Raw genomic sequence first — 15,847 nt, 5'->3', positions numbered from 1 at the left:
TTTTGGCAAAACCAATAGCCACGTTATGATGAAGGTAGTGAAGATAAGTTGTAGGTGGTTTAAGTGAGAAAATAATCAAGTATATTTGGATGGGATCCACAGAATGGAAAGGGGGGACCCTCCATTTAGTACTTTATAATACACCACAAACAGATTGAATGTAAAATGTGCAGGATTCTACCCAGCCGGCACATCATAGGATTCCCTTGCAGCAATGGAATTGCCTTGACTGCTGGCACTTATACCTGTCCTGATATTCCTCATATATAAAGTTACTTACTTCATCTTGTGTCTCTTACACATGTAACTGTGTGTTGTGCACTGCACTGCATACACAGATATCAAATGTATAGAATATATAGACATAAATGTACAGAATACGAAGCTGGAAGCTTTCTAAGGATAGACAATGCTTCCTATGATACCTAAATATAAATACAGGAGGTACATATTAATCATAACAAAAGCATGTTCAACACCTGATCAGGGTTATCAAACATTAATAATAGTAATAGCCATGAAAGTGTAGATACACCTGAGTTTAGTATTCTTCACATCAGCGGGAGGCAATGCCATTTATATTATATTCTACACAAACAAAAAACAGCAACAACAACAAAACAAAGGCTCCTCATGCATAGGAAAAAAAGTATTAACCCCAAACTCTTAAATGTCTGTACTGTTTCTATGATAGCCGAGAACTCCACAGCCACAATCTAAGCCACGCTTTATATTTCTCTAACTCACAAACCTGACAGAGGAGAAAATGAAACGGAGACGAACTCTGGATAAAGAGAGGCAGGGAAGCAAATATATGTTACCAGCAAGAAACTACAGGGATAGGAAAAGATACAGCATATATTGATTTTCAAAACTTTCAATCTAAATTCAGTACTTTACAAAGAGATAGCGATTAGTCATTTTATTTAACTCATTTTAGATGTTTCATATATTGTTATTCATTAAATTCACCCAGAATTCTCAAGCCGAAATTAGAAATAACCACCACAATAATAACAGAAAATAATAAGAACGTCAGTTAGTGATTGAAAATGAATATAAAAATAAAGCAAAACTTGGTCTCGTACATTTCTGCATCTCATAAAATAATCTCGTACAGCCTTTCTCGGTGCTCTGCAATCTCTAATGTGCCTTAAATCTTTTTATAAATAAAAAGAATTCTCCAATCTGTGTTTATGTAAGATGGTTGTTCATATCCTGAATCAGAAAATCAAATGCAGGTTGAGCAGAAGACATATTTAAGTTCTTATAGTTTTTTTCTTTATTGTAAACACAAAATATGAATCAATTTAACTTTGAAATATCAGTTGAAAGATTATTTTGTATTATTTTTTTAAAACATTTATTTGCTCTAAAGAAATACAAGGGAGAACAAAATTTAACACAACTTTCTTATTTTAATAAGAAAATGACTGCAATATTTCTTAATTAAATAAAATGTTATCAAAACTTTCAATCCAAATAAGTAAAATACCGTCTATTGCATTTGAGAACAAATACTGTTTTTGTTTTTTTTTTGTTTTTTTTGTTCTGGTCGTCCGTTCTCATACAGAAATTTTATTTTTAGTATATTATTATCATTTAGCAAAATAATTAAATACATAAAGGTATGAGATCTTGAGTTCTAAGTCTTCATCCCTTTTATATTTAAAATTATTTTGCTACATAATACAAACTATCAGAACAACCATCAAAAATAGAAATGTAAATAGATAAGAATAAAAAAAACAATATTTTTGGTTGCACTTAGCTGTTTATTCATAACATTAACTCCATGTAGAATGTGCTGAAGATCAAATAATATAGGTATGGGATCTGTTATCCGGAAACCAGTTATCCAGAAAGCTCCGAATTACGGAAAGGCTGTCTCCCATAGACTCCATTTTATCCAAATAATCCAAATGTTAAAAAAAGATTTCCTTTTTTTCTATAATAATAAAACAGTAGCTCGTACTTGTTCTAAACTAAGATATAATTAATCCTTATTGAAAGCAAAACCAGCCTATTGGATTTATTTAATGTTAAAACATAATTTTCTAGTAGACTTAAGGTCTGAAGATCCAAATTGCAGAAAGATCAGTTATCCGGAAAACCCCAGGTCCCATACCTGTATAGCATTAACTTTTAAATGTACCTAAAGGATTTCATTAAATGGTTTTTCTTTTAAAAAAAAAAATGTCCTTTACAGATACAGAAGTAAATATTTTTTTTTCAATTAATGCCTGTAGAAAGAAATCTAAAATACATATAATTTACTGGAATGTATGGGTGTAGGGACAGATCAAATCTTTTTATTGGCATCATTCACATACATTGATTTTGGATCGAATAACATTCTACAGGTTCACAGTATATCCAAATCTATTTTATACAGATCGTATGAAAGCAGACCTAGTTCATCTTGTGTAACAATTTGAAGTAGCAACTTGCACAATCCCATAATAAGCGAGAGATTGTTTCAAGGCCACCAGAATTATGGTTCGGGCATTAGAACAAGCAAAGACAAGTAAATGCTACAGATGACGGCAAATTGGGATTTAGAAATTCAATGTAACACCCTGTCCTGTCTGACAGACACAGGTTGGTGTAAGTGAATCCCCCTCACTGCTGCTGCTGAGAATGTGCTGTCAGGATATTTAGCAAAGGTTGCATTTAGTCCTGATGGACCCCAGGGACTGCAATTAACGAGCTGTCGAGATAGACTGCAGCCCTTTTAGAGGTCTCAGCTCCTCAGGTGTATGGCATGGCACAAGTTAAACCTGTGGGATCAGCCAGGGGGAGCTCAGGGCAATGCACTTGTGTTACTCCTGACTTAGAACTTGCATTCCAACATACTGTCACTAGCACAAATGACTGGGTACAGAAAATAACGCAAATTCTTTCACTGCTGATAAATTTGCTACATTTTCAGTGCAAATATTGATGGGGTTGTAGAGCTCACATGAGATATATATATATAGATATATATATAGATATATATATAGATATATATATATAGATAGATATATAGATATATAGATATATAGATATACACACACACACAGGCATGGGATCTGTTATACAGAAACCCATTATCCAGAAAGCTCTGAATTACATTTTATAAACATTTTAAAAATGATTTCCTTTTCTCTGTAATAATAAAACCGTACCTTGAACTTGACCCAAACTAAGATATAATTAATCCTAATTGGATGCAAATCAATACTATCGGGGTTATTTCATGTTTAAATTATTTTTTAGTAGACTTAAGGTATGAAGATCCTAATTAAGGAAAGATCCATTATCAGGAAAACTCCAGGTCCCAAGCATTCTGGATAACAGGTCCCATACCTATGTGTGTGTGTGTGTGTATATATATATATATCTATATATATATATATATATATATATATATATATATATATATATCTATATATATATATATATATACATACATAATACATATTATACATAAGGCAAGTGCACTTTTTTTGCATTCAGTTCTTCAGTTATCTGTAAATATATTGCTTAATTCCTATACATGTATAGGGTGATAGGGAGTACAGTACTTAAGGTATGAAGATCGAAATTACGGAAAACCCCAGGTCCCGAGCATTGTGGATAACAGGTCCCATACGTGTGTGTGTGTATGTATGTATATCTCTCTATCTCTCTATATATATATCTATATCTATATCTATATCTATATATATATATATATATATATATATATATATATATATATATATTTATATATATATATGTGTGTGTTTGTAAAAATATACCAGGGTTCTGTCCATGGTGCTCTATACCTGCAGCCACTGCCTATTTACATTAAATTATTCCCTTTATGGGCTATGCACACTGGATACATAGATGCCTATATAGATAATGAGACAACTGTGCATAAACATACACACAGAGCATATTGGTATAGTACAGATCCCTGAAACCCGTTTTACTCCAAATTACGGAAAGGATATCTCCAATGGACTCCATTTTTAATCAAATAATCCATCAAAGAATACACATTTTAAAAGCACCTTGTACTTGTTTCAGACTAAAACGTCATTAATCCTGGATGCAAAACAATCTGTTGGATTTAATTAATCTTTAAATGATTTTTAGCAGGAGATCCAAATTACGAAAAGATCCCTTATCCGGAAATCCACAATGGGTTCCATAACTGTATCCGTAGTTATAAAATATACGTTTCATTGTTAGTTTTCTTGTTACCAAGTTATAGGGGGACACATGAACCTTAAATGAGTTTGAAGATTTGAAGGGAGATTTTCCATCAATTTACAGAGTGCTAAGGAATCAACAAACCTGTTACCAGATGAAAATGTTGTAACGAAGGACCTGCTTAACAATCATAGATAAACAAATGCCCCCAAAAGGGCTTGTTACTTTCTACATGATCTAGTTTAGGATTTGGCAGTTCAAGCAAACTTACAAACAAGAAATAATAGCTGTGTCCCTATCTGTAGATTCCAGCCTTGTATCCCAGGGGGATGAGAAACAAACTCAACAAGGTAATTTGAAGACATATTGGTTAAAAGAGGAGCCATATGACTAGCAGATATAGGTGCAATATTTCCATACATTACTTATTTATTCCATTAACTAGCTAAAGAAACATCGTTTTAAGTACGTGAGTGTTGTATTTATGAGCAAGCTATACAACTAAGAAACCTGTAGGCAATATCTCCATAAACATACGTTTTTTTTATGTTGTTCCATGTTATTGCCATAAGCATACTGAGACTATAACCGCTCATAATCAGCTACTCTGTATCCTAGAAAAATACAATTCCCATGATAGTCTTTATAACATCTATTGGTCCCCTAAACATTAAAGTGCTAAAGTTTTATTTGTATAAAATAAAATAAATTTCTCTAAAACTGGCTTTATGTAAAAGTATATGGCTTCCTGGATAGAATCACTTGCTTTTGACTGGTTCAGTTGTTATAAAGATCCCGTACAACAATTTGACTCTCCATAGTGCAAGTGGGGACAGAGCTAGGCGATAAGGAGTCAGGGTGTATTGCCCTAGAATGGTAGGAAAATGCTAGACTAAAATGATTTTTTTTTTTTAAAATAATCAGTTGTTAAATAATAATAATACAAACTGTTATTTCCTTAAAAGCACTTTACCCATAAATTCCCCTTCACCCCCCTTACACGCGCACACTGTGTCTGAGCTGTGACACAATAAGTGCTGTACTTCTCAGCTTAGAGCAGTATCTTGCTTTATTTCATATGGCTAGCTAGTATCCCATATGGCCAGCTATTATCCCACTATTGGGGTGCGGGCTGCTTCCAAGTATTGGGCTCTGAGGTCTTCCCTCATAACAAAGACACATAATTTCATGTTGCTTGCTATAGAAATTCACCATATTCCCAGTCAGGTAACTCTTACTGTACGGCTTTATTCAAACCAATTTGAACATTGAACAGACCCTTTCTGCAGTTTCTCCGATGACCAATAATCTTATGTTCCATTTAGCAACTTCTATGTGTATAAATAGATGCGCAAAACAGGCCATGTGGGAAGGGACCTTGTACGGGAACACTTATCCTCTATTATATCCAGATTTATGTGCTGTTTATTTTGAAAATAGTTTTATGTGATAACCTACAGTAAAATAAAATGTGAGAAAATCATCAAACAGTAATTGACATATATACCCAAATATACATATAGCATGAACAGTTATACACAGCTAAAAATATCCTTCCATCCGGCCCCTGGTAAGTGAATTCATCTTCCTTCAATGATCCATACTGATTCCATTGCTTTGTGTAGTATACAGGTCCATCTATACAATCCTTATGTTGGTCCAGTATCATTTTAATTGGTGTTTTCTAATCTCCAGATTAACACAAAAAGATTGAGCACAAACTGTACCAACCTTCACATTTCCTAAATCTCTGACAATTCCATATTCGTTACCTAGAAAACCTCTCCCCCCATAATGTTTGTGTTTATTTCTTTGTTGTTGTTTTGTTGTTTTTTTTTAATTCTATAGAAACGGAAAAATCTAAAACCGAGATTAACGCTAAAGGAATGACAGAATAATAAATATGCCATTGAATTACCTTCCAAAAATGTCTGAAACCGCAGCATATTGGGCAAACACAAATTACTGGGCTGCTTCATGTTTTTGATTTTTGAAAACTGTAAATTTAAATCCCAGAAATAGAATCTTTTCTACTTCTGATTTTAGAGCTTTTGGGTGTTTTTACGAAAAATGTCTGTCTTTGATGACAAGAAAAAATTATCTATACAATACATAATAATCATTTAACCCATTGATTAATTTACAAAAAAAGGCAGTTGGAAAATGTTTGATTATTGATTTTCTTTAAATACTTGATAGAACTATGTACATGTTTAACCCAGGGATTTTTTTTTAGGATTTATGTTCCTGCACTAACAAAACAAAAGAAATAACCATTAATAAATTAATGTAATATCCGTTATAATGACAGCACCAAAAATAATCATCATATTAATCAGAACCACAATTCCTGAAAATAAGATATAGATTAAAGCACAACACATTTGCAATTATTACAATCTGTGATGTAAATAATAATAATAATCCATTCTATTTTCACATTTGTATTAAAAAAAAACAATTGCACTTTTGTTAGGTGGTTGGTCATATCCTATATCGAGAAATAATTTTAAAAAATTTAGAAAATATTTAAGTACAAATGAATATCAGTTTTAGTTTTTTCTGTATTTACTTTTTAATTTATATATATATATATATATATATATATATATATATATATATATATATATATATATATATATATATAAAACCATACTCTTCATACTCTATGTTATAGATATATCAAATCCTAGGTAATAAAACATTATTTTGTGTCTTTTTGTATAATAATAATAAAAACTTTTACAATTCAGTAAATACAATGTAATTGATGCATTAAGGCATTAGAATAGTAAAGCATAGGAACAAATGAAAAGGACGGCTACAGAGGATAGTACATGGAAATTCAAAAACTCCATATAACGTTCTACCCTTTGAGACTGGCACAGGAGTTTGTCTGCCCCTCTAGCAGAGACTGGCTGGACTATGTGAATTATTCTCACTGCTGATATTTAGCAAAGGTTGGATTTATTCCTGATGGACCCAGGGGACTGCAATTAACAAGCTGTCTAGGTTGGCTCTAGCCCTTATAAAGCTTGATTATCAGGTATACAGAACAGACCTATGGGCTCAGCCAGGGGTAGCCGGGGCAATGCCCTGCTGTCCTATAGACTACAATGCAGCACATAAGGGACAAAAAGCACTAGATTGGGTCAGATCAGAAATTGATAGAAATTATTTCACTGGTGTAAGATTTGCAGCAGGTTTATTACAAATATTAAGAAGAAGAAGAAATGCTTGCAAAGTGCTGTCCATGGTGCTATATAGACTAATATATAAACTGAGACACCCCGTTACTGAGCATTCTATCTAATTACACTGGAACCATGGCTCCTATAATGGATTTATCTAAATGAGAAAGATATATTGAAACACTAAGGTGCCATGCTCTATAGTTCAGGTAGTTAAAGTTGTACACCACAACAAGCATCAGGGGAACACCGGTATAGCCCCAATCAGGCATTATCTCTGCAAGTTTATTTATCACCCACCCCAGATTGCAGCTAGCTCCTGCTTTTTGGCTTTCTCACTGCTGCTTTGATGCTTTATTAAAAATATACTCTACCTTTATATTGATTGTATTCTCAACGCCAGAAAGAAAGAAACATCTATTTGTTAAATAAGTTCCAAGTGTAGCTATAGCCCCTTGGAGTTCTAGACAGACATATGAACATTTAACTTGAATACACAGGATGGTGAGAGCTTTTCATGTTTTTTTTTTTTAGGAGAGGGTTAATGAATTTACAAATGTATTACACGATTTAAATATTGTTACAAAGGACCCGCATAATGTCTGACAAACAAATGTCCTCAGAAGTACTTGCCATTTTCTATAATTGCTAATCCGGTTTAGAGTTTGGACAATTCAAGCAAACTTCTAAACAACAGATAATCAGAGCACCCCTTTCCTCTAGCTGCAGCATCTCTTCCGTCATTCACAAGGGGCAAATACAAGAATTGTAATGGTTAAAGAAGGCATTTCTCAATTCAACTGTCTTTCCTATAAAGATAGTGGGCTAGCCAGAAGAAATATATATATAAGTATAGTAGAGTAAATAATTCCACTTAGCCATAGTCAGCGATATTTATCATTTCTTGGTTCTACTTTTCAGCCCTAGTGTGTGATATCCATGGGCGGGCATTCTCAAAGATCTACATATATACATTTTTAATATGAACAATTATTGTCCCACTCACTCTGAAACAAAGTGCACTTCTGCGCCTCTAAACTCTTCCCAACTGTGGCTGCCACACTCTGTAACCTTCTCTAATATTCAACTAAATTGCAGCATCACTTATTTGCTAAAGTGAATTGATTCACCTTATTCCCAGTCAGTTAGCTTTCATTTAAGTGTTTTGCTGATAAGCCATTATTTTTGTATTCATGGTTTCAGTAGAATTTTTCTTTGCTTCATTAATATGGTTTGCCAGGCTAGGGGGGTCAGTTTTTAATACAGCAGAATCCCCATTTTTTGTTTTTCAAGGGACCCAAAAAAAGTCAGGGAAATGTATTATTGTATTATGAATACCACATATCAGGGGATGGTGTGTATGTATGTATGTATGTGTGTGTGTGTATGTATATATATATATATATATATATATATACACACCTATGTACAGTATATAAACACATAGGTTGTTACGTTAATGTTTTCCAGAGAGCCATCTTAATTCCATTGCTTTGTGTAGTGTCAGGCAATATACAATACTTTATTCTTATCTCAGTTCTTGTCTCTACTATTAATGTTTTTTTCTTTTTTACAATCTCTGCATTACAATGAGCACAGAAAGTGTTAGCCCATCAGTTCAACAAGCTCCCAATCTTTATTTTAGCTAAGGGGAAATCAAACTTGGTAAGAAAGTCCATCGAGCCCCTTAGATTTCGCTTAGCATACGTGATAAAACATGGATTGTCGCAGCCTGGTGACCCATGAAATTTGGTGGGTTAGTTTTCCCTTCAGAGCAGAGCATATAATTATGCAAATAAAGAGCTGTCAGTGATCTAGTGAAATACTCACAAACACCATCAATGAAAATGCGAACAAAAAACCCAAAGATCGCAAGTGGTTGTGGCCACACAAAGACAAGAAAATGAGTTTGTCTCCAGTGGATTTAACGCAGATAAAATCTTTAACTGCTAAATATGAGCACAGGGCTTTAAATAGGGGAATAAAATAATTGTAATATGAATATATTTTATTTTAAATAATGACCAGGTTATCAACAGTGACAAAAATAACTGGAAACTGGGACAATTCAGTGATTAAAGTTGTTCTGTATAACTGCAATCCTCAATGAGTTTCTGCTGATAAATACTGGACAGTTGTCTTCATAAATAGAAAGTACAGTACAATAGCATATTGCTAACACCTCACTACTGTCCATGGAACACTACTAGTCTGCCTTACCTTACCGATTCAGCACCAGAATTATTGAAGCCATATTTACCGACCAAAAATGGGAATTTGATTCCTATGGAATGTGGTGCAATGATAATTTTTTAGTTAACAAAGCAGGTTGTTCTAGGTTACTGCCTAGTTCAGGGTACCATTAATTGACTTTTCTGGTATTACTGGGACCAATCTTGCAGCCTGTGTATGTTTGAGTTCATATTCAGTACCAGGTCAGCATGTAGTTTGCATGCTTTCTTCTTTCTTTATAGACATATTTTTACTAAATTCTGAAGATTTGACTGTTCTAATATGATCTCATCAAAGCTCAGAATAAGTCCTGTTAGCGTTCCAACTTTAACTACAACTGCAACTGTTTCTCTCCAACAAGTGGGGGCTACAGCTGGATTAAAAATGGTGGTTAATCTCTTGACAAAAGAGTGATCAGCTCTTGCAAAAACCTCTCCATTTAGATGCCTAGAAAGCCGTGATTACAGGCAATGCATTGTGGGAACATTAACTGGCTTAAAATCACAGGTAATGATGATCTTCTAATATGACTTTATACATTTGAGACTAGGTTATTAAAAAAATATATATCTTCAGATATGTATAATTATATAGCGAGAGATTTATATCTGGTTAGCACTGAACTAAAATGCTTAAAGTTTTGCAGTTGTTTTTACTTTAGCACATTATTGAGGTAAGGGTAAAAATATGCAAGAAAAAAAAACCACCAGCCTTCTAAATGGATTATGTTAGCAAAAAAAAAAAATGCAATAGTAACCTTATTTATTATCCCATTTACGCTTTTAAATTGGCCTGGGAAAGAACTAAGGACGGATTTGAATATTTCACAATCAGAGACAGAAGAAGAATTAGCAGCCTTCAAACCGAGCCACTCTTGGGGCTTCCTATCTCACTGGAGGAGTAGCCGAAATTTCCCTTTCAGAACCTCAGCCAGTTCTGATTGCAGAACACACGTCCCCTTTGCAAGGAAGCTGCCCCCTCTACTAGATTAGGTGGCATAATATATGCACAATGGAGTGTAGGGGGTAGGAATGAGGGACAGCCAGCACGCCAGAGAAATCCCTGAACAGCTCCCAGCAAAACAAAGACTCACATACACAACCTTTCTAACATTTCTCTGCAGATTTCCCTATGGGGACAGCAACAATATCCACCTAATTTAGTTTTACCTTCACACAGAAAACTGAGAGAAAGTTTTTTTTTATTTGCTTTCACTTTGATTGTAGAGCAGATTTTATAAAAAAAAGAAAAGAAAATAGTGCGAGTGAGGGCTGAGACTGTCCACTGTGCCAATGAAGAGACTGCAGCAGAGAGGCCTTGTGAGAGTGCGTGCACAAAGAGCGATTGAGAGGCGAGTAAGAATGAGAGAGAGAGAGAAGGGATATCTGAGACGTTCAAAGAATAAAACAGAGATAGAAGTCGCACAAAAAATGAAAGAAAATGAGCTAAATAAAGAGAGAAAGACCAGAACAAGAGACAAAGAGAATCAAATAAGACACCACATATATTAGTTAGTATATTCCAAATTCATTCCCAATTCACAGATGGGCTTAATTGATCTTAAGGCAGTAACAGGTGCGAGTTTCAGGGGCCACAAAAAAAACAAAAAACAGTACATTTGCTATAAACGGGGGCTACATTTTAATGGAGTGATAAAACTCTGGAAGTACAAAATGGAAGACGTTTTAATAATAAAATGACTTTGTCACAGTGTGAAGAAACAAATGACTTCCTGTTATAAACTAGCAAAGCACAAACACTTCTTCCTCTAAATCTGCCCTTTATTATTGAGTTTAATGCTCCTTAAAGTTAAAAAGATACATAAGTACAAATATAAGTAATTGGGACAATTATTGTTTATTTACAGCAACTGCATTTGCCTCACGTTACGTTTGCCTTAATATATAGGCTTTCAAAATAAACTGCTACAGATATGGGATTTCGTTATCCAGAAACCTGTTATGCAGAAAGCTCCAAATTACGGAAAGGCCATCTCCCATATACTCCATTTTTTTAAATTATTTCCCTTTTTATTTATAAAATAGTAGCTTGTACTTGATCCCAACTAAGATATAATTAATCATTATTGAGAGCAAAACCAGTCTATTGGGTTTATTGAATGTTTATATGATTTTCTAGTAGACTTATGGTATGAAGATCCAAATTACAGATAGATCCGTTATGTGGAAAACCTCAGGTCCTGAGCATTCTGGATAACAGGTCATACACCTGTACTAATGGGACGCAGCATTACAATTTGAAAATGCGGAATTTTCGCATGATTGTAATGTAATTCTTTTCCATTAGTTCATGTAAGAAACTTGGCACACTTTGTAAATTTGTACCTATATAAAGAATGGAATTAGGAAGTACAGGAGGTACTCAGAGATATGAGGAATATATAAGAGAGAGGCAGAAACACAGATGATAGCATCAACAAAAGACATGAAGATATAGGAAATAGTATTCCCTCCTTGTATAATTTAAAGGAGAAGGAAAGGCTTGCAGCACTTGGGGGTGCCAAATGTTAGACACCCCGAAGTGATTGTAGTTACTTACCTGAAAACCCGGGCCGGTGCTCCTATCAGCAGAAAACTGCACCGGCCTGGGGTTATACCAGTGAGCACCACGGAGCGATCCTCTTCCGTCTTCTTCTTTCTTCCTGTGGCTGCGCATGTGCAGTAGAGTGAAAAGCCAAACTTTAACTAAAAAGTCGGCTATCTCCTTTAACTGGCCAAACAGCTCTAGAAGCTCTCTATTTGTTTAGGATAGCAGCTGCCATATTAGCTTGGTGTGACATCACTTCCTGCCTGAGTCTCTCCCCGCCCACTTATAGCTCTGGGCTCAGATTACAGCAGGGAGGGGAATAGGAGCAAACTGAGCATGCTCAAGCCCTAGCCCTGGAGTTTTAAGCTGAAGGCAGGAAGTCTGATACAGAAGCCCATGTGTACACAATAGAAGGAAAGAAATGCTGTGTTTCTTTTAACAGAGGACTCAGAGCAGCATTACTTTGAGGGTTTACTGGTGAATTTATAGAGACCTTTCTGATAAAGCTTACTTAATTTTAGCCTTTCCTTCTCCTTTAAATGAGTGGGTAAATTGTTTCTCATAATACACACATAACACAAAGGCAGAATGATATCTATAAGAGAACAGTGCAGATAAGAGAAGCACAGAGAAAGAACATGAGCAGGTAAACACTGAGAATACGAGTAGTAGAGACAATGAATAGGGATTTTAAAAAACAATCCTACATGAATCCTGAATAATGTGGACACCCCCTCTGTATGTATATGTATAGGAAATGGAATACAGGATGAAGTGAGTGTTAAAAAGACAAAGTTCCTAGATGTATATAATATTCATTGTCAATGTTACTTCTATAAGCACAAACGGTGCACAAAGCACGATATATACATTTATACAAATGCACTCAAAATAGGAAAACGTCTGAAAGATAAGAAAGGTGACTTTCAGTGTATTGATGAGACATGTATGTAAGCATGGAAGTGCCGTGTGATATAATCGAGTGGCAAAACATGGACGACTGGTTTTCCCAAGAAGCAACAAGCAATCCTTTATTGTACATTAGAATGCAGAAAAGATGATGAGAATATTACAGAATGTGACAGAGAAACCCTAACACAAAGATAACTCAGTTTTAAATATTGTTATATTCCATGGCTCCCACTCATTGGTACTGTTTTATTAATGTCTGGCGGCCGAGGAACCACAGCAAGGTCTTCATAAATGAGATATTGTGTCGGGAAAGTGATGAAAGAAAATATAACACCGTATTACAAGAGCAAAGGTTTATTTTATTAAGTGTAAACTGGAAGATACACTATAGGAACCTCCTGTGCTCTACACATTTCAGCATAAGCAAATTACCACAAATCAGTCAGCAGCAGGGAGGACAGAGAGGAGAAAAGGGCTAGATGCAAAGTGACAGTCTGAAAGTGACAGTTGCACATTTGTATACAGCTCCCATCAGAATCAGGAAAAAGGAAAACTTTGCTGAAATCAGAGTTTTTGGCAATTTATGTGCTATGTTGTACATGTGTAAGGTAATAAATCTGAATTAAAACATGGATGGCAGGCAAAATACGTTCCGTATGGAATCTGTTAAAAATATATACACAATATAGTTTAGGAAATGGCTACATCATTGAGTCAGGAGGAGCGTGAGGGATCACAAATAACCAGGTTTCCTCATTTTCTGAAAAAGTTGAAGGGCTTCGAGGTATTTTGTTGTAAATTTCACACTGCTCTTTCTGTTCTCTGGTTGTGACTCGTGAACAATGTAGCAGAAGCCGGACCTCCTACTGGTTATTAAAGGAGAACTAAACCACCCGGCATTAAGAAAAGCCCCATCCACTAACCTAGATAATCCCCACTTGCTGCTTCCTCTCCCAGAGAACATTATTCTAAAAAGTGTACCTGAATATCATGCTCATATACCCATGCAGAGTAGCGGAACTCATGGGCACCATCTTCCCCATCTTCTGTAAGGGACTGCCGACACTGAGCTATTTGCCCATGCGCAGTTGGAGCCCGGCCTCTATTCACGAAAACTGCGCATGCACTGAAAAGTTCCGAAAAATTGCTGAAGGGAAGGAAATGACTCGAAGAAGACAAAGATGGGGAAGATGGAGCCCATGAGCTCCACTGCAATTCTCTGCATGGATACATGAGCATGATATATATCACATATAATATATATTTAAAGCAGATAATCTTTGCAAACTCATTTGAAACTTGAGCTGAAAGAGAACATGCACTGTGAAATTATTAGACAGTGAAAAGTCTAAGGCCAGTTCCTCTTGTAGATGATGAGCATTAGGGGTTATGTAGTTAAAGGCACTAAGTTTGCTCAGGAGCAGTAACCCATAGGAACCAATCAGCAGGTAGCATTTACTGCAAACATCCTATTGGTTGCTATAGGTTACTGCTCCAAGTAAAACTTTGTGCCTTTTATTACATATAGGGGTAGTGCTTACAGGAACACATGTGTATTGGCCAAGAAAGTGAATGAGTTCATATGTGCATAGCTAAAGTGTTGGCTTGCAGCCAAATGTATTATGACCCTAGAACTATGGTCTCACTTGCTAACACCCCCCCCCAATTCTTCCCCTCAACCAGAACTTACTCCTCTAGAATATACCAATGTTTAAAGATAGTTAACCCCACCACAAAGTACAATCATAAAAAAAATGATGCTTGCACTTTTCAATACAAAAGTGATTCAAAATGCAAAATGCCCACACAGACCCGACACGTTTCAGCCAACAAATAGTCCTTATCCAGAGGTAAAACAGTGTACAAGCAATATAAGAGAGGCCTCTATTACTTGTTCCCCTGATGAGGCTGAAACACATTGGAAAATGAAAATTTAATATAAGCTTCAGCATACTAAAGTAAGAAACTTTCTAAATACAATCAATTAATAATTCTGCATTGTTTCAAGTTTATATTTACTATTCCTCTCTCAACATCTGTTTCTCTTCATTCTGTCTTCATGCAGCAGTTGGATGTCAGACAGTCAATGACAATTAGATCCACTGTATCTTGTAAGGGAGCTCCCTTTCCTAGCGCATGAATTGGAGCTCACTCAAATAACTGATTCCAGTCTAACAAAATAACTCCTTTTTGCACAAATTCTGCATGTAGAGAGAGACATGATGTCTGGTGATTTTAATAGAGTGAGCTCTAATACATCTTCTAGGCAAAAGAAGCCCCCCTATAATATATATTAAATATAACTGTCAATGAATATCTGACACCCAATTCCTGAATGAAGACAGAATGCAGAGAAACAGATGATGAGAGAGGGATAGTGAAGATAAACCTGATTATTTCAGAACCGGTACAGAATTTTTAATTGTTTGTATTTAGAAAGTTGCTTATTTCAGTATGCTGAAGCTTATATTAATTATTTTTTTTGCGATAGTTCCCTCTGTAAGGAATGAAGATTCAAATTGTGAAAATATCCCTTATCCAGAAAGTTCAAGCATTCTGGATAACAGGTCCTATACTGATCTGCACTGCAGCATGATGTCTTGCTTAAAAGTGACAGTCTAGGAACCATACTGTCATTGTTCCTCTAGGGCAGTGATCCCCAACCAGTAGCTCGCGAGCAACATGTTGCTCTCCAACCCCTTGGATGTTGCTCCCAGTGGCCTCAAAGCAGGTGCTTATTTTTGAATTTCAGGCTTGGAGGTGAGTTTTATTGCATTAAA

Source organism: Xenopus laevis, chromosome 1L (assembly GCF_017654675.1).
Source record: "Xenopus laevis strain J_2021 chromosome 1L, Xenopus_laevis_v10.1, whole genome shotgun sequence".
Taxonomy (NCBI): domain Eukaryota; kingdom Metazoa; phylum Chordata; class Amphibia; order Anura; family Pipidae; genus Xenopus; species Xenopus laevis.
The sequence above is the reverse complement of the archived record's forward strand: the minus strand, read 5'-3'. Positions refer to the sequence as shown.